General features: G+C 46.0%; 1 long non-coding RNA gene across 3 annotated transcripts in view; it reads left to right on the forward strand.

Annotated features, from left to right (window-relative positions):
• Positions 1-3,502: 3,502 nt before the first annotated feature.
• LOC141049048 (uncharacterized) overlaps positions 3,503-27,780 on the forward strand; it is a 242,606-nt gene continuing 218,328 nt past the window's right edge. For all 3 annotated transcript variants that reach the window (XR_012220236.1, XR_012220235.1, XR_012220237.1), the window contains exons 1-4: positions 3,503-3,627; positions 6,289-6,481; positions 7,156-7,249; positions 10,466-10,685. This is a non-coding gene — a long non-coding RNA (uncharacterized lncRNA). The remainder of the gene's footprint in view (positions 3,628-6,288; positions 6,482-7,155; positions 7,250-10,465; positions 10,686-27,780) is intronic.

Here is a 27,780-nt window from a genome sequence, read left to right on the forward strand (position 1 = left end):
GCACCTGCATACGCCAATCTGTTCCTGGGGCTATGAGAGAGGGACCTCTTTCTATCAGATCAATTGCAGTCAATGTGCCGTGTTCTTCTTTGGACACGGTACATTGACGATATTTTTTTCATTTGGCAAGGTTCGGCTGAATCCCATGACCAATTCATTTCGGAACTTAACCGGAACAAGTTGAATATCCATCTGACTTGTCATCATAATAGAGATTCAATTGAATTTTTGGATGTGTTGGCTAAACGTGACTGCAATAACATATTGCAGACTGACATCTTTAGAAAAAATACATCTACGAATGCACTCTTGCATGCCTCATTGGCACACCCCCCATCATTATTTAATTCAATCCCAGTGGGACAATTTCTCAGATTGAGAAGGTTGTGCTCAACTGAGGAAGATTTTGAAACGCGAGCTGAAGAACTGAAAATGAGATTTATGGACAGGGGATACAGCTGCCGGAGCATCAAAAAAGGCATATAATAGGGCGAGATATTCCCGAAGGAATGATTTGTTATATTCTTCTTCAGAACATGATATAACATCACATTCGATTTATCTCTAATTATCATACTGAAAATCAGAGAATGAGAGATGCATTGGCAATGGCTTGGCCAATACTCACAGTTGGTAAGACATTATCCAAATATCTCACTAAGAAACCCAGTATTACATATCGTCGGTCCAAAAGCATCCGGGATAAACTCGTCAAGAGTCATTATCACAATGAACCTAAAAACTTCTTTTCACAGTTTAAACAAAAGAAAGGTTCTTTCCAATGCGGACATTGTGTGGCCTGTCCGAATATCAACAGGATAGATCAATTTAGTGACTCTTTAGGTGAACGTACCTTCAATATTGACCACTATATTGATTGCGAGACAAAAGCAGTAATCTACTATGCGGTCTGCCCATGCCCAAAAATCTATATAGGATTGACAACCCGTCAGCTAAAAGTTCGAGTACGTGAACACGTCAATGGCATTATAGCTGCAAAAAATGAAGATGAAATAAGTTTTTTAAAAACTATACCTATGCATTTCAGGCAATATCATAATTGTGATCCATCAGGCCTGAAAATTAGGGGCATTGATAAAATCCCGTCATCAATAAGGGGAGGTAACATCAGTCAGAGATTGGCGCAGATGGAAGCAAGATGGATGTGGACGCTAAACACCATCCACCCCCATGGTTTAAACGAAAATATCAGCTTTGTTCCATTCCTATGACCACCTTTGTCATCCTTTCTTTGTAATTTTGTATTTTATATATGTGTATTTTAATTGATTATTTTATCAAGTTTTATACCTTTAGGTAAGAGTATATTGTTGATTATGTGTAAGATAGATGTAAGTTATACTTGTATATTAATACATTTTCTTTTTTTCTATTTAGTTATTATTGCCTTACGTACCATTTCTGTGTTCCGATCTTCAGTGGGGACTGCTTTGGTCCAATTTTTAATCATGTTGGTTCTGTATCTACAAAGAAAGAAGAAGGTGTCGTGAGGGATGAGGAAGGAGAGGAAGATATATTAAAAGAAGAAAAATAAAATAAAATAATATATGATAGTTTTTTCTTTTTTCGCTGATGATGCTGTGTCGTGGCTTGTTTTTTGCAGGACAAGATGACGTTTTCAGCGGTACCATGGATATTTATATGCGTCTTTTTGATCGCGCGTTATTGCACTTTTTGTTCGGCGGTATGATAATAAATCATTATTTTTTGCTTTGTTTCTTATTTTTATTTTTTAAGGGGTTCGCTTAAGGGGTTAACTAATGGGACAGTTTTATAGGGCGGGTTGTTACGGACGCGACGATACCAAATATGTGTACTTTTATTGTTTTGGTTTTTTTTATATCCAAAAAATGAATTTATTGGGGAATTTTTTTTTTTTCATTTATTTAGCGATTTTTTAAAAATTATTTTTACACCTTTTTTTTTTTTTTTACTTTATTACAATGTCCCAGAGGGGACATAACTGTCCTGCGACAGATCGCTGCGCATTGCAGGCACTGAGGAAGCCAGCTTCCTGCAGGCCCCTGGAGGTCCCCGCCGCCATATTGGATCCGGGGACCTGCAGGAAAGGAGACCCCGCAGCAGCGCTGCACATTGCGCTGCTGTGGGGGGCTCAGGGAAGCACGGAGGGAGGCCCCTCCCTGCCGATGCTTCCCTTTAACCCCCGGTGTTTGATCGCGGTGTACAAGGGGTTAACATGTCGGGGGTGGTCCGTGACCGCCCCTGACACATTGTGCCAGGTGTCAGCTATGATAATTAGCTGACACCCGGCCGCGATAAGCGGCGCTCACCACGTGGGCGCTGCTTATCGCTATGACGTAATATTCCGTCCATGGTAATTAGGGCCCAGGGCACATGGATGGAATATTACGTCCAATGAAGGAAAGGGGTTAAAAGAAGAAAAATAAAATAAAATAATATATGATTGTTTTTTCTTTTTTGTGGGATATATGTAGATTCTTTCTATCATCAGATTTATATACTTTTTTGGAGTATTATATGATACTAATTTTTCATGGGTATATATATATTTTTTATTTTATGTTCTATTATTAGTAATATATTTGGGATATTTGTACTATTCATTATCATTACTTTTTTCACTATTCACGTCATATGTATATTCATATATGCATCACATTTTTTCATTATGTATGGGTATTTACTTTTATATGTGCATATCACATTCACTTTATTATATTTATGGGGATGTTTCTTTTCCTATTTTATATATGCATCACAATTTTTCATCATATATGGGTATTCATTTTTATATGTGCATTGTACATTCACTTTATTATATATATGGGGATGTTTCTCTTCATATTTTATATAACATTTTACACTTATGTTGGTTTTGTGAATTGTGGAAAATTTCTTTGTTATTTTCATTTCATTATTATTACTTTTATTTTATTTAATTTTATTTATTTTATTATTTTTTCTTATTTTTCTTATATATTTTTTCTATTTATTTTGTTTTATTTATTTTCAATCTATTACTATTGGATTATAATATTTACTTGTATATCTCCTTTTTCTGCCTTTTCTCTTTCTATTTAATTCATTTTTTTATTTATTATTGATATATTTATTTTTTATTTTTTGTCTTCCTCATTGTTATTCAGAACCTTCTCAGTTTACAGTCCATCAATTATGCTTATTTTAGTATTTTTGTATTTGTCCTGTAGGACCTTTTCCTCATGTGATCTTTCTCTACCAATGAAGCTGCGCTATGGGATTATATATATTTCCTTGTTTTCTTTGAGGGACCTTGTGGTCACATGTTCTGTGCCCACCAATGGTGGAGGGCGGGGAGGTACGCGCGCTGACGTCAGCGTCCCAGGGATCTCTAGCTGCCGCATCCACGTCCCCCGTGACCGCGATGTTAGCTCGCGGTTGCGGGGATCACGTGGGACGGGGGCGTGATTCTCTGATGGCGTGTGACGGCGGCGTGCGTCACAATATTCTGTGCCCTCTCCCATTGGTCCCCCATGATATATATAAATACCCATTGCTGGATGACGCCACCCCCTGATGAAAGCAGATGCCAAAACGTGCGTCGGGGTCGGGCGCATTCTAGGAATCCTCCACCACGTTCACTAGGTAATTATAGGGTATAGTTTTGGTTTATTTGGCTTTAATGTCTGGCGCCATGTATTTTGGAGGTGCGGTCTGAGTGGCCATTTTGCCTTACATCGCTCAGGCTTGTACAGGCTTCTCTCTAATAGAGGATGTTATCAGTAATATATATATATATACATATATTTCAGAGGCATATAAGCCAAGATATATGGCTTTTTAGCACATATTGCTTTATTTATGGCATAATATATATTTTTTGTCAGGCGTTTTAAAAAAACGGCCATTGTGTCTTTATCTTATATGCCGGTACACAGGTATATATATTTTTCACAAATATATGCACTTTGCACTTTATTTATATATTATATATTATTGTGAATTGCTTCATATACCTTGTTATTATTCATCACCATGTATTTTTTCTTTGTATTATTTATTTTGTAACGCTGTTGTATTTTTTGTCATTTTGGAACTTATGAATTATTTATTATGTATTTTCATTGTGGTGTTATATGGGTTCCTAGTTTTAGCGATTTGGCATTTGTCTCCCATTCATTTTTTGTATTGTGAATTCTGTGAAAAAAATATTTATTTTATTTTTAATATTGGACGTTTGTTGTTCGGATTTCTTTCACTGTTTTTTAATTTAGGTTCAGATGTGTCCTTTTTCTTATTTTGTCCAATTGTGCATCCCATTTTGATAGTCACTGACTATATTCTACTCTACATAGATTTTAGTGTGATTGCACATGTGCCTTGAATTTTTGTTATACCATTCCTTGTGCGGTATAATTGATTAGGTGACTTTATTCTTTGGGTCGGTGCAATTACAATACCAGATTTATATGGGGTTTTTGTGTTTGGCTGCTGTCACACACTAAAAGACACTTTTTATTGCGAAAACTAGTTTTTGCATCACCATATTTTGAGAGCTATAATTTTTTCATATTTCAGCCGACAGAGTCGTGTGAGGGCTTTTTTTTTGTTGGATGATCTGTTATTTTTATTGTTACCATTTTTGGACACAAGACATTTTTGAATGCTTTCTATGAACAAAAACCAGCAATTCGGGAATTGCCTTTTGTTTTTTGTTTTTTTACACCATACCGCAAAGGGACCAGGACAACTGATCCATGTACATGAAAGAATGAATGGGGCCAAGTGAGATTTTTGCAAACCTCCTTCTATTAGGAAGGGCATTGAAGATGAAATGTGGATGGGTCTTTCAGCATGATAACGATCCAAAGTACACTGCCAGGGCAACGAAGGAGTGGCTTTGTAAGAATGATATGAAGGTCCTGGAGTGGCCTAGACAGTCTCCAGATCTCAACACCATAGAAAACCTTTGGAGGGATTTTAAAATCTGTGTTGCCCAGCGACAGGCCCAAAACATCACTGCTCTACAGTAGAGGAGATCTGCATGGAGGAATGGTCCAACAAACCACCAACAGTGTGTGCCAACCTTGTGAAGACTTACAGAAAACGTTTGACCTCTGTCATTGAAAAAAAAGGATATATAGCAAAATATTGAGATTAACTTTTGTTTATGACTTTTTAATGACTTTTGTTAATGGCAAAATACATATTTTCAGCCATAATTTGAAAAACGAATCTTGCCAAATCAGACATGGTGATTCTCTGGATTTGTTTTCTCATTTTGACTCTCATAGTTGTAGTCTACCTATGATGTCAATTACAGCTCTCTCTCATCTTTTTAAGTGGGAGAACTTGCACAATTGGTGGCTGACTAAATACTTTTTTTTCCCCACTGTAATTATTTTTGCATCGCTTTATTCTGAGAGCTTTAACTTTTTTAGTTTTCTGCTGATGGAGCTGTGTGACAGCTTGTTTTATGCGGGACAAGATGTAATTTTCAGTGGTACTATTTTTATTTACATCTGTCTTTTTGATTGCATTTTATTGCACTTTTTGTTCACCGGTATGATGATAAAGCATTGTTTTTTGCCTCATTTTTTATTTATTTTTTAATGGTGTTCACTGAAGGGGTTAACAGAATGGATGCAGCAATACCAAATATGTGTACTTTTATTTTTTTATTATTTACACCAATAAATGTATTTATTGGAAAAATACTTATTTCTCTTTTTTTTTACTTTATTTATGGATTTTTTAAAAAAAATTTTTTTTAACTATTACATTGTCCCAGTATGGGACATTACTATTTTACATCAGATCACTGATTTGACACTCTGCACTGCAGGCAGAGAAGTCATGCCAGTGCCTAAAGGAACCTGTGGCCATCTTGGGGTCGGGGGTCTCCATGGACACCATCAGGACAGGGCAATCGCCTCGTGTTGTCCTGATGGAAGCACGCAGGGATCCCCCTCCCTGCGCAATGCTCCTCTATGCTGCTGTCACTGCGGACAGTGGCATCAGAGGGGTTATATGCCCACAACTGGTGCTAGCACCGATCTGGACATTGCTGCAGGGTGTCAGCTGTCACACACAGCTGACACTCGCACGCGATCGCCGGGCCATACTAGTACTGCTGTTTACTGGAACTCATCTCACGCAGAGCAGTACTAGTACGGCACATGTCGGGAAGGGGTTTAAGCACCAATAAAGCTGTTTTTTTTATTTTAGCTGTGGAGTGATGCTAACAATCTAAGCTCACTAACGTTAATATTATACTCATCAGCTGCCGTCTTCATCTCTTTCCAGGGGTTCTGGTCCCGCGCCGCCATCTTGTGACCACAACTCCTGACTGATCAGAAGTTAAAGATGATGGTTACAAGTCTCTGTCTGTCATAGACTTACATTCCGGCTCGCCCAGCAATCACTGGGGTGATCTGGCAGGTTACAACCTGCAGAAGATGACCGAAGCAGTGCCGATAACAGAGGTAGATGGCTGCTGGTGAGTATAATAATATGCACATAAAGTGGAAAAGGAGCACTCAGGTCAATGAAGTAAAAAATCACAATCCCCTTGAGAAAGCAGTGTGTCAGACATGCGAAACACGCGTCGGTTCATTCACCTGGCCTGGGGTCCCTTCCTCCCTTCCTCCTTGTAATTGGTAAGCTTTACCCCTCTTTTTTGTGGCTATTTTTGAGTTTAACTTTCCGCATAGTGTAATTTGTCTGGGGGTACTTACCTTTGCCCACCTATGTAATTATTGCACTTGCAGTTTACGTATTCTTGGGATTTATATATGGTGGTAATAGGAGGAATGCATGACCCTGGAATCTCTGTTGTTATCCTGCTATTTTGCTATGTCACATTAGGAATTTTGATGTACTTTTAATGTACTTTTCAATAAACTGTGATTTTTTTTTACTTCATTCACCTGAGTGCTCCTTTTCCTCTTTATATGCAAGTTTTACTTGGAGCTGGTGTGTTCTCTTTCCTAGGGTTGGCTACTATTTAGTGCCACCACCTGGCATTTAGTATGCCGCTGAGGGTATTGTTTGCATTGAGTATAATAATACTAAGGGCTGGAAACTTTTAGATTAGTGACACCGCCCCAGCAGTAAATTAAAACAAAAATGCTGGAGTGGTGCTTTAACTAAAAAACATTTTATATATTGTAGGTAAATAAAAAAGTGCTAAGAAAATACAAAGCTGCACTCTACATTATTTAGAAAATCTAGAAAATTGGAACTGCATTTCTGCCATAGAAAATAGGTAAGTGCTATATTATGTACATATCAAATTTTGGAAAATTGGAACTGAAATATTGCTATAGGAAAATTTACAGTAAAAAGAAGGTGCTTAACACATAAATTGGCCAATGTATATGAGCCCAACAGCCACCGTCAAGGTATACCTTATAGTTGGGTCCCTCTCCTAATAAGACACCTCTAATGGACTAAAAAGCCTACAATTTATGGGGCAGGAAGTAACCACCTAATTAAATCAATCCGAGCCTGATAGGAGTGAGTGTAGGAGTGCACATGTCACAGGAGTTTGCTAAAAAGAGAAAAACTGACCAGCATATCTCAACTAGTGTGAACAGATGCCAGCTAACATAACAATTCTAAGAAAATACAAATCTGCTCTCTGGATTGTTTAAAATGGTAAATATAGGAAATTGGAATTGCATTACTGCCATAGAAAATAGGTAATTGCTACATTATGAACATGTAGAAATTTAGAAAATTGGAACTGCAATATTGCTATAGGAAAATTTACAGTAAAAAGAAGGTACTTAGCACAAAATTGGACTAAAAAGCCTTCAATTTGACGATGACAGTTGGGCTCATATACATTGGATAATTTATGAGCTAAGTACCTTCTTTTTACTATAAATTTTCCTATAGCAACATTGCAGTTCCAATTTTGCAGCTTAATGGTAAGTACTTTAAAGGGAACCTATCACTAGAAAAAATGCTATTAACATGCAGATGTGGTTATTAGCGTTATTAACCTGCCCGGCACCCGCACTTAACCGAATACTGCTGAGAGTAAATTAACTTTATTCCCCCCAGCAGCATTCAGATTTCAGTCATGGGGATGATGCTGGCACGGGTTCAGTAACCGCTCTGTGTATAGGGAGCGGTGTCTGTAACTGTGCCTGCGGCCCTGACTGCCAGCCTGCCCCAATGCAGAGCCAGCGTCAGTCAAGGCAGGGGATGCGGTTACAGCCGCTACCCCTATTCTCAGAGTGGTGACTGAACCCGTACCAGCGCCACTCCCCTGACTAAAACCCGGACATTGCTGAGAGGAATAAAGTTCATTATCTCCCCGTAGAATTTGGCTAAGTGCGGGCGCTGGCAGGTTCAGAAAGCTATTAGCTTGGAAATTAACCCCATAGCTGCAGGTTAATAGCATTTTTTTCTGGTATCAGGTTCCCTTTAACCAGTTTAAAATTCATTACCAACAAAAAAAAAACCTTTATAGATCTTTTGTAGCATTGCTTTGTGTTCTTTCCTAAAAGTACATTGTATACCGCTCAATTTTCAATTCATTGAAAAGATGTTCTTTCCTGTAATTGCATGAAATAATACTTGATTTTAACCGAACCAGACTTAAGTTTTACAACACTGTGACTTGACACAAGACTCTTATACTTGGAAAAAAAGGTAAGAATACCTTTTTGCGCTATTAGACATTTTTTAAGTGAAATTTGGGAAAGCCAAGTACCACAATTGAAAGAATTCATCAGTGTAATTGGCAGTAATTCCAGCAGGGTATAACTAGATTGTATCTAAAATCCACCCTTCAGTGTGAAGAAACTTTGACATATCGGTTATGTTAGATCACCAGCATTATTTGGGGATGTTCAGTATGATTTTTGTTCCACAATGCTAACTTAATTGTGCTCTCCTAATCATTTTTGTCTCATTCAGAAAAAATTCAATGGATTTGCTTTATTAACTGTTTACCACCACATGGTTATAAGTATTCAGACCCTTTGCTCAGACACTAATATTTAAGTCACATGCTGTCCATTTCCTTGTGATCCTTCTTGAGATGGTTCTATTTCTTCATTGGAGTCCAGCTGTGTTTAATTAAACTAATAGGACTTGATTTGGAAAGGCACACACCTGTCTATAAAAGACCTCGCAGCTCACAGTGCATGTCAGACCAAATGAGAATCATAAGGTCAAAGGAACTAGCCAAGGAGCTCAGAGACAGAATTGTGGCAAGGCACAGGTCTGGCCAAGGTTACAAAAGAATTTCTGCAGTACTCAAGGTTCCTAAGAGCACAGTGGCCTCCATAATCCTTAAATGGAAGAAGTTTGGGACCACCAGAAGTCTTTGTAGACCTGGCTGTCCAGCTAAACTGAGCAATCATGGGAGAAGAGCCTTGGTGAGCTATGAGTGAGGTTTCCCCTTATTTGGGGATCCTCTGGGACATTTCAGGAGAGTTAACAATTATATTTATAGCACATCAAATACTTGGCTGCTGCACAAACTCTTACTCAATAGAACAGTGAGTACCCATCCTTAATTAATATAAAATGCCCTCAAACTTTTCATTATGGACATCTGCAGAAGGCGAAGTGTGTATTATATTGTTTTGAAGGAGCTGGGACATATCTCTATAATACACAGCAGAGCTAGAAGCAAGTTCACAGAGGAGAACAAATTTCCTGCAAAATCTATTAATGATAGATGGTCTCTGTGAGGAGTACACATCTGGCCATCATGATGTTAATATGACAGAAACCTGTAATAACTAAGGTTTAATTCTGTCACTTCCATATACAGTGGGTACAGAAAGTATTCAGATCCCTTTACATTTTTCACTCTTTGTTTCTTTGCAGCCATTTGATGAAGTCAAAAAAGTTATTTTATTTCTCATTAATGTACACTCTGCACCCCATCTTGATAGAAAAAAACAGAAATGTAGAAATTTTTCCCATATTTTTGACGCTGTATTTTCTTCCTTAGCAACATCTTTAAACGTGACTACAGGCTACACATCCAAAACTAGATCTTGATGTTGGGCAGTTGAACAGACAGGTTCGATGGGAGCCTTCTGATGTGGTGGCTTCTCTGCTTTGAAAGCCTTTTGGAGCTCCATTGTCTGTGGAGCAGCTGCTGACATCATAATTTTACACTCACTGAACCAAGCACAGTAGTTCATAAAATGGATTCAGGGATTGCCAATAGTGTTCTGTCACTTTACATTCTGGACCACATCTCATTCCATGTAGCTGGGCCTGATGTAATGCTCTCATGCTAATGTTTGTTGGATTGTTTTTCTCAGCTGCTGAAGTGAGCAAACAGCACGAATGTGGGATGCAGTGACAAGCAGGAGGCAAATGAAGGGTTAACGGGTATTTAATACAGGCGTTACTCCACCAGGGTGATTGATAGGTGAAAGAAGGAGTTTGGGATTCAACACAGGGGTAAATATTCAACAAAAAGGTAAACTTAGCTGTCTGTTTTCAGAGGTTGGAGGCTTGAAGATCCCACGGTGGCTTCGCAGATGACGTGTGAAGTCTTTTGCCTGGTTCTGGAGAAACGAGAGGCACTGTCTCCTGACAGCCACGATGTGTCCTGACTCTCCTGCACGTGGCTTCGCAGTCCCGGAACAAGGTGTCGATGGAGAAATAGCCTGCGGGGCCTCTTTCGATGGACAAAGTTCAACGGTGGAGATCGGGAAAATAAAGTAATCACAAAGCACTTACTATTATTGATGGCCTAGAGCATGATTCATGTATAGCCCTCCCAAAAATCTCAGATAAGAATCAGGTGAGAAACTCCAAAGACAACATCTTTAACCACAAAAACAGGAGTACTTTAACCACCAAAAAAGTTAGTAAAAATAACACTTTATTACACTGATAATTACAGCAGTCAATACAACATGTAATTAGAGTTGAGCGACTTTTGGTTTTTTAGGGTCGCGTTTCGTTTCGTGAAACCCGACTTTTCCAAAAGTCGGGTCGAGCAAGATCGTCCGATTATAGGGAAAAGTCGGGGTCGTCCCGAAACACGAAACCCAATGTAAGTCAATGGGAAATAAAAGTCGGCAGTGAGAGGAGGACAGGAAACACACCAACAGTGCCCATTTGAATGCCAAAAACATCAATTCTTCTTACTTAAGCTTGTCAACCTTAATTAACTTCATAATACAAGTTACGCACTGAAAAATGGGGGTTATTTGGCTACAGTTGTGGGGGGGGAGGGCTGGCTCCAGGTTTTCATGTGCCCTGGGCGAAAGAGCGCCCCTTTAACACATACCACAACTCATCATGCTCCGATACGGCAGAGAAATAGCGGTATAGTACAATGAAAAATACTTCACTTTTTACATCTCATGACGAGGCCCATCTATTTCTCCATACAGAATCATTGGTCCCATATAATGTTTGAAACAGTATATGATGAGCTCCACATAATGCTACAGTATATGTTGGTCCCCATGGATGAAGCTCCGCTGTCTTATGGGCCCAAATAATGCTCCAAACATAATGGGCCCCATTTCTAATGCTCTAGTGTATAATGGGCCCTGTAAATGCTGCTCCAGTGTCTGATGTCCACCTTTGGAATGTTCCAGTGTATGGTGGGCCCAATCTATCATTCTCCAGAGTATAGTGCTCCCCAAAAATTGCTGTCCCAACATTGAAAACAATCAAATAAGTCTCCTCGCTAGGGAATCCCTGTACTTGTCTGGACTCCTCGTCGTCCCCATCTTCCATCTCACTGCACAGTATTTCAACTTTGCAAGTGCTGTGATCCTGAGCAAGCATGGGGGGCCCACTCGTTGGCGACGGCACTGGCACAGGGCCCCTGATAGTACGGTGGTGTGTCTGATGGCGGGTGGGCCGAACCTGCACTTTCATCTGCAGCTTCCTCTTTGTCACCGTGTAAGATGGAACTGTATATGGGAAGGGTAACCTGAGTTTCATCAGGGTCAGATTCAGGCCGTGTAGCGTGCGAGGGGAATGTAGTGGTCTGGGTCAATGTACCAGCAGATTCATCGAGCAGTGGCTGGGCATCAGTGCACTTGTGTCTCCCCCAGGAGTACGGTCGCCACATCGCCACAGTGGCATTACCTTCTTCCTAGGGAGTGTGATGTCATGCTTGGGAGCAACGAACGATCTCTCTAGCAGGTTAACTGATTGGGCGGCGTTATTCCTACGAGTCATGACCCTCCAAACAGCGTTCATGAAGGCAAAGTGTTTGTTTTACGTGGGCAGTATGGTTGCAAAGCTGAACCTTAAAGGAATGTCCAGAAGGGCACCACCAGGAGTGGAGCCTACGGTTAAATTCGATTCCACCTGGGAAACCTCAACCATGCCAGCTACAGAACAGATGCACACATTGCAAGCTTAATTCCGTTAACGAACGAGACTCCGTCATGCCCCGCGGTCCGAGTCCGGCTTACTAGAGGGACACGTGAGACTCTGGCACATGAGATTGGCCAATAACTGGTGTGTCATGCCCTTACATGTCCGTGGCTGCATGTGCACTACACTGAAAAGGCCAGCGTTTGTCACTTACAGGTGCAGATAACCCGCTGAACAACGTTAGTGATGGGGATCACTGATTACAATTATTACCCGCGAACAATGATTTCCCAGTAAGTGCAGGTCAACCGCAGTTCCGGAATTAGGCCTAACCGTCATTCCTGAAAAAATGAAAAACTTACGTGTGCAAACCACAGGTGCTGTAGCTTGCTTAACAGCTCGCCAGCCGTTCTCACGCCCAGTATGGATTACACGTGATTGCACAAAGGTTAGAAAGGGTACCGTATCCCCAGATAACATGCATGGATAGCGTACACATTCAAAATATATGTCTATACATCAGGAGGCAGGCTCAGACAGTGTTAGGCCCAGTATGGATTGCACGTGATTGCACAAAGGTTAGAAAGGGTACCGTATCCCCAGATAACATGTATGGATAGCGTACACATTCAAAAGATATGTCTATACATCAGGAGGCAGGCTCAGATGGTGTTAGGCCCAGTATGGATTGCACGTGATTGCACAAAGGTGAGAAAGGGTACCGTATCCCCGGATAACATGTATGGATAGCGTACACATTCAAAAGATATGTCTATACATCAGGAGGCAGGCTCAGACGGTGTAAGGCCCAGTATGGCTTGCACTTGATTGCACAAAGGTGAGAAAGGGTACCGTATCCCCGGATAACATGTATGGATAGCGTACACATTCAAAATATATGTCTATACATCAGGAGGCAGGCTCAGACGGTGTTAGGCCCAGTATGGATTGCACGTGATTGCACAAAGGTTAGAAAGGGTACCGTATCCCCAGATAACATGTATGGATAGCGTACACATTCAAAATATATGTCTATACATCAGGAGGCAGGCTCAGACGGTGTTAGGCCCAGTATGGATTGCACGTGATTGCACAAAGGTTAGAAAGGGTACCGTATCCCCAGATAACATGTATGTATAGCGTACACATTCAAAATATATGTCTATACATCAGGAGGCAGGCTCAGACGGTGTTAGGCCCAGTATGGATTGCACGTGATTGCACAAAGGTTAGAAAGGGGACCGTATCCCCAGATAACATGTATGGATAGCGTACACATTCAAAATATATGTCTATACATCAGGAGGCAGGCTCAGACGGTGTTAGGCCCAGTATGGATTGCACGTGATTGCACAAAGGTTAGAAAGGGTACCGTATCCCCAGATAACATGTATGGATAGCGTACACATTCAAAATATATGTCTTTTCATCAGGAGGCAGGCTCAGACGGTGTTAGGCCCAGTATGGATTGCACGTGATTGCACAAAGGTGAGAAAGGGTACCGTATCCCCAGATAACATGTATGGATAGTGTACACATTCAAAATATATGTCTATACATCAGGAGGCAGGCTCAAACGGTGTCAGGCACAGTATGGATTTGACGGCCCAGACTACACAGCGGAGGAGCAGGGAGAGGTAAAGATTGCAAATGCTGGGGCCCTGCCCAAGCAAGGGGGGCCCACTCGTGGGCGTCGGTACTGGCACTGGGCCCCTCATAGTACGGCGGTGTGTCTGACGGCGGGTGTGCACCACCACCGTCAGAGAAACTTGATTGCACTATGAGGGACCCTGTGCCAGTGCCCGTGTCCAAGAGTCGGCCTACCCACCTGTCCAGGGCAACGGCACTCGCACGGTGTCGTGCGCTTGGTGGTGACCCCGGCCATGGGGGGGAGGCAGCACAGTTAGGAAATTTTAGAAAGTGGCATATGTTGATGTTGGACATTCAGCTGATGCAAAATGTGAAATAGGTCAAGTCCCAGGAAGAGGTGGACCAAAGCAAGCCATTTTTCTGTCACCCTATGTGTCATCAGGGGAAGGTGGGACAAAATCCTTGGAAACCCATGCGTGGTTCATTTTAATGAAGGTTAGATCATCCACATTTTGGGTTGACAGACGGGTCCTTTTTTCTGTCAGGATTGATCCAGCTGCACTGAAGACTCTTTCCGATAGCACACTTGCAGCTGGGCAAGCGAGCTCCTGTAAGTAGAGTTGAGCGATACCAGCCGATACTTGAAAATATCGGATCGGAATGGATCGGCCGATCTTAAAAAAAAAGTATCGGTATCGCCGATTCCGATACCGGGAACCAATGCAAGTCAATGGGGCCAAAATATCGGAATTAAAAAAAAACCTTTCTTTCCTTGTAGGTTAATTCTACATGAAGAAAAACAACTAAGAATAATGTAGAATGTATTGTGGGAGGTGGAGGAGACATTAAAGCCATAGAGGTTTAGCCCAATCAAATGGAATAGCAGGAATTAAACTTTTTTTTTAAAGATGTTAGGAGTTACAAAGATATTGACTATGTTAGCCTCATTTATATTTTGCCAGACATGTATGTCTTCTTCTTCTTTCTTCTTCTTTCTTATTCTTCTTCCTTTTTTTTACCTTCTTCTTCTTCTTATTCCTTTTTTTACATTCTTCTTCTTCTTCTTCCTCCTTTTTTTACATTCTTCTACTTCCTTTTTTTACATTCTTCTTCTTCCTTTTTTTACATTCTTCTTCTTATTCCTTTTTTTACATTCTTCTTCTTCTTCCTTTTTTAAATTCTTCTACTTCCTTTTTTTACATTCTTCTTCTTCTTCTTCCTTTTCTTACATTCTTCATATTCTTCTTATTCAACAATTATTATTCTACATATTCAACTTCTTCATCTTCTTCCTATTCTTCTTCATCATATTCTTGTTTGTGTCAGGCATTCCTGTAGTTGTTATCTGGAAAAGTTAGAAGTTTACACCTTCCGTTCTGCCTGTCACAAAAGATTTACAACAGGATTTGTCCGCGTTCAGTTTGGCCTGCAGCAGCAGGCCTTTTCCAGGGGCACCACGAGGAGGAACGGACTCACCCCCATACACTGCTTAGTCTTCTTCTGCTTATAAATAAGATAATATCATTTGCTCAGAGTATTAGTCTTATGCTTAATGTTCTTCTGCTTTGTTTTTTTTATGCTTCTTGGTCTTCTCTCTCTTGTTGTTCTGCATCTTGGTGGTTGTCTTCCTGTTCTTTGTCCTCTTGAACCAGCTGACGGTACTGGCTCCGGGAGGGGCAGCAGAAGGAACAAGAGCCAATGGCACTACCGAGGACCAGCTGACGGTGCTGGAACCCGGTTACTAAGCAGGAGGTACCTGTGCTACAAAGCACTACCAAGGACCAGCAGACGTTGCCGGAACTCGGATACCGAGATGGAGGCACCTAGGCCAAAGGCTCTGACGAGAACCAGCTGACGGTGCTGGAACCCGGAGGGGTAGCATAAGCTGCAAGAGCAAATGGAAATAGCGAGGACCAGCTGACAGTGCTGGCACCCGGAGGGGCAGCAGAAGGAATAAGAGCCAATGGCACAACCAAGGACCAGCTGACGGTGCTGGAACCCGGTTACTAAGCAGGAGGTACCTGTGCTACAAAGCACTACCAAGGACCAGCAGACGTTGCCGGAACTCGGATACCGAGATGGAGGCACCTAGGCCAAAGGCTCTGACGAGAACCAGCTGACGGTGCTGGAACCCGGAGGGGTAGCATAAGCTGCAAGAGCAAATGGAAATAGCGAGGACCAGCTGACAGTGCTGGCACCCGGAGGGGCAGCAGAAGGAATAAGAGCCAATGGCACAACCAAGGACCAGCTGACGGTGCTGGAACCCGGTTACTAAGCAGGAGGTACCTGTGCTACAAAGCACTACCAAGGACCAGCAGACGTTGCCGGAACTCGGATACCGAGATGGAGGCACCTAGGCCAAAGGCTCTGCCGAGAACCAGCTGACGGTGCAGGAACCCGGAGGGGTAGCATAAGCTGCAAGAGCAAATGGAAATAGCGAGGACCAGCTGACAGTGCTGGCACCCGGAGGGGCAGCAGTAGGAATAAGAGCCAATGGCACAACCGAGGACCAGCTGACGGTGCTGGAACCCGGTTACTAAGCAGGAGGTACCTGTGCTACAAAGCACTACCAAGGACCAGCAGACGTTGCCGGAACTCGGATACCGAGATGGAGGCACCTAGGCCAAAGGCTCTGACGAGAACCAGCTGACGGTGCTGGAACACGGAGGGGTATCAGAAGTTACCCCTGAAAAGCAAAGTTGGCATGCCGCAAGCTGGCCGCAGTTACCGAATCACACAGTCCTACAGGGGGTGCTTGTCCTACTGGCACTATGGAACAAGCCTTTCTTACCAGAACCCGCAGTCCACATAGGAAGCACCTAAACTGCTGGCACCCTAGCCTCGGCTAACCCAACCGCAACACGACATGGCAACTTGGGGTGGCAAACTGACATTGACACTTCCCGGAAACAGCAGGCAGGGCTGGAACCAAGCTGGGCAGGAGGGAGTACCCGTGCCAAAGTCAGTTATGAGCAGCAACTGGCGATGTTGGAGCCCAGGACAAGCACTTAGCAGGCTGAGGCCTGATGTGCTGTCAATTGGGAGGCAGCAGGACAGATTGCCATCAAAACAGCAGGGGAACAGCTGACGTTACTGAACCCCACAAACACAGGAGCTAGTGTTTTACTCTGTGAAGACGGCACTTCCGAGCAACAACTGGCTGTGTTGAAGCCCAGGGACAAGCACGGAGCAGGCTGAGGCTGCATTGAAGAAATTTTAAGATCGGTTGTAGACTACTAATTTGAACCAAGCTCCACTTAGGCCTGTGGCTTCACTGATTTTCGTATTTCCCCTGTCCTCCAACCCCGCCAGTTACAGCTCCAAAGTGGCGTCTGCACAATCCACACTTGTTCCTGTGTTACAGGTGTTCAGTCCGGTCAGTTAATCCCCTGATGTGTGTCCGGCAATGTCGCCTGCTCTGTCCACATTCCCATAATGGGAATGTGGACAGAGCAGGCGACATTGCCGGACACACATCAGGGGATTAACTGACCGGACTGAACACCTGTAACACAGGAACAAGTGTGGATTGTGCAGACGCCACTTCGGAGCTGTAACTGGCGGGGTTGGAGGACAGGGGAAATACGAGAGACAGTGGAGCCACAGGCCTAATTGGAGCACGATTAAAAATCAGTAGTGGTATGACTGTGTAGGCAGCAGGAGACTTTGCCATCTACACAGCAGGGGATCAGCTGACGTTACTGAACCCCACTGAGACACGGGAGCAAGTGTCTCTTTCCGTGTGGACGGCACTTCCGAACTACAACTGGCTGTGTTGAAGCCCAGGAAATAGGAGGGTGTAGGCAGAGGCCTACTGTATTTTGAATGAGGTGACAGCAGGAGAGACTGCCATCCACAAAGCAGGGGATCAGCTGAAGTTACTGAACCCCACTGAGACACGGGAGCAAGTGTCTCTTTCCGTGTGGACGGCACTTCCGAACTACAACTGGCTGTGTTGAAGCCCAGGAAATAGGAGGGTGTAGGCAGAGGCCTACTGTATTTTGAATGAGGTGACAGCAGGAGAGACTGCCATCCACACAGCAGGGGATCAGCTGACGTTACTGAACCCCACTGAGACACGGGAGCAAGTGTCTCTTTCCGTGTGGACGGCACTTCCGAACTACAACTGGCTGTGTTGAAACCCAGGAAATAGGAGGGTGTAGGCAGAGGCCTACTGTATTTTGAAAGAGGTGACAGCAGGAGAGACTGCCATCCACACAGCAGGGGATCAGCTGACGTTACTGAACCCCACTGAGACACGGGAGCAAGTGTCTCTTTCCGTGTGGACGGCACTTCCGAACTACAACTGGCTGTGTTGAAGCCCAGGAAATAGGATGGTGTAGGCAGAGGCCTACTGTATTTTGAATGAGGTGACAGCAGGAGAGACTGCCATCCACACAGCAGGGGATCAGCTGACGTTACTGAACCCCACTGAGACACGGGAGCAAGTGTCTCTTTCCGTGTGGACGGCACTTCCGAACTACAACTGGCTGTGTTGAAGCCCAGGAAATAGGATGGTGTAGGCAGAGGCCTACTGTATTTTGAATGAGGTGACAGCAGGAGAGACTGCCATCCACACAGCAGGGGATCAGCTGACGTTACTGAACCCCACTGAGACACGGGAGCAAGTGTCTCTTTCCGTGTGGACGGCACTTCCGAACTACAACTGGCTGTGTTGAAGCCCAGGAAATAGGATGGTGTAGGCAGAGGCCTACTGTATTTTGAATGAGGTGACAGCAGGAGAGACTGCCATCCACACAGCAGGGGATCAGCTGACGTTACTGAACCCCACTGAGACACGGGAGCAAGTGTCTCTTTCCGTGTGGACGGCACTTCCGAACTACAACTGGCTGTGTTGAAGCCCAGGAAATAGGATGGTGTAGGCAGAGGCCTACTGTATTTTGAATGAGGTGACAGCAGGAGAGACTGCCATCCACACAGCAGGGGATCAGCTGACGTTACTGAACCCCACTGAGACACGGGAGCAAGTGTCTCTTTCCGTGTGGACGGCACTTCCGAACTACAACTGGCTGTGTTGAAGCCCAGGAAATAGGAGGGTGTAGGCAGAGGCCTACTGTATTTTGAATGAGGTGACAGCAGGAGAGACTGCCATCCACACAGCAGGGGATCAGCTGACGTTACTGAACCCCACTGAGACACGGGAGCAAGTGTCTCTTTCCGTGTGGACGGCACTTCCGAACTACAACTGGCTGTGTTGAAGCCCAGGAAATAGGAGGGTGTAGGCAGAGGCCTACTGTATTTTGAATGAGGTGACAGCAGGAGAGACTGCAATCCACACAGCAGGGGATCAGCTGACGTTACTGAACCCCACTGAGACACGGGAGCAAGTATCTCTTTCCGTGTGGACGGCACTTCCGAGCTACAACTGGCTGTGTTGAAGCCCAGGAAATAGGAGGGTGTAGGCAGAGGCCTACTGTATTTTGAATGAGGTGACAGCAGGAGAGACTGCCATCCACAAAGCAGGGGATCAGCTGACGTTACTGAACCCCACTGAGACACGGGAGCAAGTGTCTCTTTCCGTGTGGACGGCACTTCCGAGCTACAACTGGCTGTGTTGAAGCCCAGGAAATAGGAGGGTGTAGGCAGAGGCCTACTGTCTTTGTAATGCGGAGACAGCAGGAGAGACTGCCATCTCCACAGCAGGGGAACAGCTGGCAGTGCTGAACCCCACTAACACTTGAACGAATGTGTTTGGCTCTGTGGAGACGACACTTCTGAACACCAACTGACGCTGTTGGAGCCCAGGATTAGTCGAGGAGCAGGCTGGGGCCTACTGGATTTTGGCAGGTGAATGCAGCAGGAGACTTGCCATCTCCACAGCAGGGGAACAGCTGACAGTGCTGAACCCCACTAACACTTGAACGAATGTGTTTGGCTCTGTGGAGACGACACTTCTGAACACCAACTGACGCTGTTGGAGCCCAGGATTAGGCGAGGAGCAGGCTGGGGCCTACTGGATTTTGGCAGGTGAAGGCAGCAGGAGACTTGCCATCTCCACAGCAGGGGAACAGCTGACAGTGCTGAACCCCACTAACACTTGAACGAATGTGTTTGGCTCTGTGGAGACGACACTTCTGAACACCAACTGACGCTGTTGGAGCCCAGGATTAGGCGAGGAGCAGGCTGGGGCCTACTGGATTTTGGCAGGTGAAGGCAGCAGGAGACTTGCCATCTCCACAGCAGGGGAACAGCTGACAGTGCTGAACCCCACTAACACTTGAACGAATGTGTTTGGCTCTGTGGAGACGACACTTCTGAACACCAACTGACGCTGTTGGAGCCCAGGATTAGGCGAGGAGCAGGCTGGGGCCTACTGGATTTTGGCAGGTGAATGCAGCAGGAGACTTGCCATCTCCACAGCAGGGGATCAGCTGACAGTGCTGAACCCCACTAACACTTGAACGAATGTGTTTGGCTCTGTGGAGACGACACTTCTGAACACCAACTGAAGCTGTTGGAGCCCAGGATTAGGCGAGGAGCAGGCTGGGGCCTACTGGATTTTGGCAGGTGAAGGTAGCAGGAGACTTGCCATCTCCACAGCAGGGGAACAGCTGACAGTGCTGAACCCCACTAACACTTGAACGAATGTGTTTGGCTCTGTGGAGACGACACTTCTGAACACCAACTGACGCTGTTGGAGCCCAGGATTAGGCGAGGAGCAGGCTGGGGCCTACTGGATTTTGGCAGGTGAAGGCAGCAGGAGACTTGCCATCTCCACAGCAGGGGAACAGCTGACAGTGCTGAACCCCACTAACACTTGAACGAATGTGTTTGGCTCTGTGGAGACGACACTTCTGAACACCAACTGACGCTGTTGGAGCCCAGGATTAGGCGAGGAGCAGGCTGGGGCCTACTGGATTTTGGCAGGTGAATGCAGCAGGAGACTTGCCATCTCCACAGCAGGGGATCAGCTGACAGTGCTGAACCCCACTAACACTTGAACGAATGTGTTTGGCTCTGTGGAGACGACACTTCTGAACACCAACTGACGCTGTTGGAGCCCAGGATTAGGCGAGGAGCAGGCTGGGGCCTACTGGATTTTGGCAGGTGAATGCAGCAGGAGACTTGCCATCTCCACAGCAGGGGAACAGCTGACAGTGCTGAACCCCACTAACACTTGAACGAATGTGTTTGGCTCTGTGGAGACGACACTTCTGAACACCAACTGACGCTGTTGGAGCCCAGGATTAGGCGAGGAGCAGGCTGGGGCCTACTGGATTTTGGCAGGTGAAGGCAGCAGGAGACTTGCCATCTCCACAGCAGGGGAACAGCTGACAGTGCTGAACCCCACTAACACTTGAACGAATGTGTTTGGCTCTGTGGAGACGACACTTCTGAACACCAACTGACGCTGTTGGAGCCCAGGATTAGGCGAGGAGCAGGCTGGGGCCTACTGGATTTTGGCAGGTGAAGGCAGCAGGAGACTTGCCATCTCCACAGCAGGGGAACAGCTGACAGTGCTGAACCCCACTAACACTTGAACGAATGTGTTTGGCTCTGTGGAGACGACACTTCTGAACACCAACTGACGCTGTTGGAGCCCAGGATTAGGCGAGGAGCAGGCTGGGGCCTACTGGATTTTGGCAGGTGAAGGCAGCAGGAGACTTGCCATCTCCACAGCAGGGGAACAGCTGGCAGTGCTGAACCCCACTAACACTTGAACGAATGTGTTTGGCTCTGTGGAGACGACACTTCTGAACACCAACTGACGCTGTTGGAGCCCAGGATTACGCATGCCGCATGCAGAGGCCAATGGGCATCGGTTTTTATGGAGGTTGTGGACTACTACTGATTCTAACCATGCTCCACTTAGGCCTCTGGCTCCACTGTCTCTACTATTTACCCTGGCCTCCAACCCCGCCAGCTACATCTCTGAAGTGGCGTCAGCACAATCTACACTTGTTCCTGTGTTACTGGTGCTCAGTCCCATCAGTTGATCCCCTGATGTTTGTCCGGCAAGTTCGCCAGCTCTGTCCTCATTCCCACTACTGGTTATGAGAATGTGGACAGAGCAGGAGACCTTGCCGGACACACATCAGGGGATAAACTGATGGGACTGAGCCACAGGAACACAGGAACAAGTGTAGATTGTGCTGACGCCACTTCAGAGATGTAGATGGCGGGGTTGGAGGTCAGGGGAAATAGTAGAGACAGTGGAGCCAGAGACCTAAGTTGGGCACGGTTAAAAATCAGTAGTGGTTTGAATGTTGATGGAGCTGGTGACTCTGCCGTCCACACAGCAGGGGATCAGCTGGCATTACTGAACCCCAGTAACACAGGAGCTAGTGTGTTTCTCTGTGCAGACGACACATCTGAGCGACAACTGGCTGTGTTGAAGCACAGGGATTATAGTTCAGGTGGTAGAAAAATGAACAGACCAGCAGACCTGGATACAGTTGCCAACCACTAATTTAGTCTGTAAGAGGAATGGCAAAGTCTTTGGAGATCCAGGCCTTGTTCATTTTCAGAAAAGTCAGCCGGTCAACATTATCGGAAGATAGTCGCGTGCGACGGTCTGTTAGTACACCACCTGCGGCACTAAAGACACGTTCCGATAATACACTGGCAGCAGGGCAAGCCAGCACCTCCAATGCATACTGGCTAAGCTCTGGCCATGTATCCAGCTTAGAGACCCAAAACTTGAAGGGGGAAGAGCCATCTGGGAGTACAGCGACAGGGCAAGACATGTAGTCTGACACCATCTGACGGAAGCGTTGCCTCCTGCTGACTCGAGGCGTCGCTGATGGTGTAGACAATTGTGGTGGACACACAAAACTTTGCCACATTTGGGCCATAGTGGTCTTGCCTTGTGCTGCGGCACTGCCTCTGCTCCCTCTTTGTGCAGAGTTTCCTCCACTGCCTCGACGCACAGAGCTGCTTTGTAAAGCACTAGCAACAATGCTGTCGGGTGGAATGGAAAACATTATGGACTGCACCAGTGACTCTTCGTACTCCCGCATTTTACGCTCCCGGTTCAACGTTGGTATGAGCCTTTGTACGCTGTCCCGGTAGCGAGGATCTAGGAGGGTGTACACCCAATAATCAGCCGAGACGAGAATGTGGGCGATGCGGCGGTCGTTTCTCAGGCACTGCAGCATGAAATCAACCATGTGCTGCAGACTCCCAACTGCCAAAGAACCGCTGTCCCCTGTTTGAGGCGTGACCTCGACCTGCTCTGCATCACCCCACCCTCGCTGTACATACTGAGTAGAGGTTTGTGTACCTCCCTCCTCTGGAGAGATGTCTTCCTCCTCCATCGACTCCTCCTCATCCTCCTCACAAAGTGTCCCCTGCCTAGGCCTTTGTGAGGAAACACGTAGCGCAGACTGTCCAGAAGCAGATGGCATTTGGGACTCCTCATCCTCCACCTCTTCTGAAACCTCATCCCTTAGTGCTTGCAGTGTTTGTTGAAGCAGGCAGATAAGGGGGACAGTCATGCTGACTAGTGCATCATCTGCACTCGCCATCCGCGTGGATTCATCGAAGGCACGCAAAACGAGGCAGATGTCCTTCATAGAGGCCCACTCAATGGTGCTGAAGTGTGAACGGCGCACAGTGCGACTTGTTTGCGCCTGATGCAGCTGGTACTCCATGACTGCTGCCTGCTGCTCACACAACCGCTCCAACATATGTAACGTTGAATTCCACCGGGTGGGTAGGTCACATATGATGCGATGTTCCGGAAGGCCAAATCGTCGCTGCAGAGCAGCGAGGCGCGATCTTGCCGTGCTGGAACGTCGCAAGTGAGCGCACTCTATGCGGACCTTGTGTAACAGTGCATCAAGATCCGGATAGTCCCTCAGAAAGCTCTGCACGACCAAGTTAAGAACATGTGCCAGACATGGGATGTGTGTGAGGTTGCCTAGGCCAAGAGCTGCCACCAGATTTCGGCCATTGTCACACACTACCAAGCCCGGCTGGAGATTCGCTGGCCCAAACCACACATCGCTCTCCAGCTTGATAGCATTCCAGAGCTCCTGCGCTGTGTGGCTTCGATTCCCCAAAGAAATTAATTTGAGTACAGCCTGTTGACGTTTGGCCACGGCTGTGCTCATATCGGTCGTAACAGGCTCCTGCTCTGCTGTTTCTGAGGAACTTGAGTAGGAGGAGGAGTCTATGTGTACAGACTGGAGTCCTGCAATCCGTGGCGTTGGAAGAACACGTACAGCGCCACTCTCCAGATCCGTACCCGGCTCCACAACATTGACCCAGTGGGCAGTGAGGGAAAGGTATCGTCCCTGTCCATGGTTACTGGTCCACGCATCGGTGGTCAGGTGGACCTTGCTACTAACGGCGTTTAGTAGCGCATGTTTTATTTTGCCCTCAACATGTTTCTGCAGGGCAGGGACGGCTCGCCTGCTGAAATAAAAGCGGCTGGGCACGTTGTATTGGGGGACTGCCAATGCCATTAAGTCCCGGAAGGTGTCAGTGTCCACCAGCCTGAATGACAGCATTTCAACTGCCAGAAGTTTGGCAATGCCAGCATTCAGAGACTGTGCTCGGGGATGGTTTGCCGAGTAAGGGCGCCTTTTATCCCATGCCTGTGCTACCGATGGCTGTGATGGATGGGAACGTGCTGTTATGGGTGGAATCTGACAGGGTCTCCGTACAACAGTGGCAGAGGTTCTTCCTTGGCGATCCTGTGAGGAAGCCGAACCAGCAGTGTGTGAGCTGGAGGAAGAGGGCCCAACACGAACTGAAGAGGTGGTAGGTGGTGCTGTACGTTGGCCTACGTCTTCAGGGTGTCTCTGCAACTCCAACTCGTGCTTGGTGCGCACATGTTTCCACATATTTGTGGTATTGAGGTTGCTGACATTTCTCCCTCTTTTGACTCTCTGATGACACAGCTTGCATTTGACAAAGCAAATGTCATCTGCAACTGTGTCAAAAAAGGACCACGCACTGCAACTCTTGTGAGCGCCCGGTTTGCCTTTGGAAGGAGGAATGCTCCTAACGGGTGCCGAAGTGGAGGGTACAGGCAACCAAGTCTTCCCCCTCCCTCTGCCTCCTGTTTTGGCCGGTAGGGGAATCTCTTCCTCAGAGCTGCTACCACCACCTTCCTGTTGCTCACGCCATGATGGGTCAAGGACCTCATCATCTTCCCTCCCCTCTTCAAACATCTGCTTCTCCGGGGTTGTCTCGCCAGCACCGTACGCACCAGAAAGTGGCAACTGAGTCTCGTCATCATCTGATGCGTACTGAGGTGTGCTGACCATAGGCACTGGCCCACTCGCCTCTTCAGATTCAGAGGGACAAAGAAGTTGCGCATCACTGCATACTCCCTCTTCTTCACATTCAGGAATGCTGCTTGGCTGGCCCCCTCTTTCCAAGCCAACAGATTCCGAGAACAGAAGTAGAGACTGTGATGGCTCCTGTCCATGTCTCTCTGACTGCCTGGGCACTTTGGCAGGTGGTGAAGAGACAGATGGTTGCTCTTCGGTGCTCTGACCCTGAGAGGATGCGGAAGTAATTGAAGTCGATGCGTTAGCTGCCATCCATCCGACAACGGCTTCAATTTGTTCCTCCCGCAGCAGTGGGGTACGTTGAGGTCCTACAAAGCTGCGCATAAAGGACTGTTGCCTGCTAAAACTGGGGGATGCTGATCCACTGGTGCCCGCAGCAGGCCCAGAATCCCCACGTCCTCTACCTGTAGAATCCCCACGTCCTCTCCCTGCAGAATCCCCACATCCTCTCCCTGCTGAAACTCCACGCCCACGCCCACGCCCCCGCGCCTTACTCCCTGCCTTCTTCATCTTGCAAGACTGCTTAAGATAGGCAAAAAAGTACAAAGGGGGGCCTTAGTGTGCTTATTCCTGAACAGCTGGTTACAGGTACAAGAAACACTAATTTTATGAAGTGTGTGTGTGTGGACTAGACTTTAATAGGAGCTGATGTGGCCTACACAAGTTCAAAATGTAGTGTTTGGTGAACTTTTTATGTGGTTTCTTTGTTTGAAACAAACTCAAAGTATGAGAACAAAGAATTGAAACTGATAGTATCACCAACTTTTTGGAGCTATTACAATGCAGGCAGGTAACCTACAATGCAAAAGATGAGGCTTCCAAAAAATTGGGTAATACTAATCTGGCTGCGCCGGCAGGGCACAAGCCAGAAAAAAAGGCTCCTCTATCTACTCCTATATAGTGTTTGCAACCAACCAATGTTGATGGATACGGATGGATGCACACTAATAGGAGAAGAAAAAATGAGCTGCACTCAAAGACAAATATGTGTGAGGCAGTGACGCACGTTGAGCGTCCTACAACCAGACGTAGCTGCAGGACACTCTACTCAGCGTGAGCTGCACTCACACACAGTCAGAGACCTCTCAGACAGCCGTCAACAGTGCAGCTAAGTGGGCACTGGCACTGACAGGCTGCAGAAAGGCTCCGCTGTGTACTCCTATATAGTGTTTGCAACCACCGTAGATGGAGACGGATGGATGCACACTAATAGAAGAAAAAATGAGCTGCACTCAAATAAAAATATGTGTGAGGCAGTGACGCACGCTGAGCGTCCTACAGCCAGACGTAGCTGCAGGACACACTACTCAGCGTGAGCTGCACTCACACACAGTCAGAGACCTCTCAGACAGCCGTGAACAGTGCAGCAAAGTGGACACTAGCACTGAAAGGCTGCAGAAAGGCTCCGCTGTCTACTACTAGTGTTTGCAACCAACGTATATGGATACGGATGGAAGCACACTAGATTGAAATTATTTAAAAAATGCAGCTCAAAAAATAAAAGATGTATGAGGCAGCAGTGATCACACTGGGTGGCCTACAGCCTGACGTGGCTGCAGGACCCACTCCACAGCGTGAGCTGCACTCACACAGCCCTTGCAGACAGCTGTGAACACTGCTGCTAGGGCAAAGAACGCTACAGTGGTGGTTTATGTAGCCTGGGTAAAGCACTAGATGTTTGGTGGAATCGCTATTTCTAACTGTCCCTCACAGTCTTCTACAGCAGCCTGTCCCTAACTGAATTCACAGCAGAGTGACCAGAAATGGCGGCTGCGGTGGCTTTTATAGTGCATCATGACATCATTTCGGCAGCCAATCACAGCCATGCCAATAGTTAACATGCCTACATGCCTAACAGGATGTGCCCACACTTCGGAGGATTCCCATTGGCTTAATCAAAGCAAGCAGGCTCATAGCATGATGGGAACTTCCTATTCCGATTCCGATCCCGGAATCCGATATGAAAAAAGTATCGGAATTAAGTATCGGAATTCCGATACCGCTAATATCGGCCGATACCCGATACTTGCGGTATCGGAATGCTCAACACTACCTGTAAGGCATATTGGGCCAATTCAGGCCAGGTGTCCAGTTTAGCGGCCCAATAGTCAAAGGGGAATGACCTGTGTGGGAGAACATCGATATGGGAGGAAAAGTAGTTTGTAACCATAGTTGACAACTGCTGTCTCCTGTCACTTTCCATCGATGCAGTATTACCAGTTGTGTGAGCGGTACTTGAAAAATCAGTCCACAACATTGTCATGAAACCCCTGTCTCCAACGCCACTTCTGCTGTGTGCACCACAAACACCTCTGCCAAGCTGACCCCGGCCCGTACGTCTCGTGTGAGAACCATCACCGCTGCTGTGTGCTGGGAATGCCTCAAGCAACCGATTTACCAGAGTTGCTTGTTTATTTGCCAATATTAGGTCAAGGTTCTCCTGTGGCATGATGTTTTGTAATTTGCCTTTATAGCGTGGTTCCAGGATGCTGGCCAACCAGTAGTCGTCATCGTTCATCATTTTGGCAATGCGGGGGTCCCTTTTTAGGATCTGCAAGGCATAATCTGACATGTGGGCCAATGTTCCCGGTGTCAATGATGCACTGCGAGTGCTGGT

Source organism: Dendrobates tinctorius, unplaced genomic scaffold (assembly GCF_039654945.1).
Source record: "Dendrobates tinctorius isolate UK_male_01 unplaced genomic scaffold, ASM3965494v1 ptg000140l, whole genome shotgun sequence".
NCBI classification, from domain to species: domain Eukaryota; kingdom Metazoa; phylum Chordata; class Amphibia; order Anura; family Dendrobatidae; genus Dendrobates; species Dendrobates tinctorius.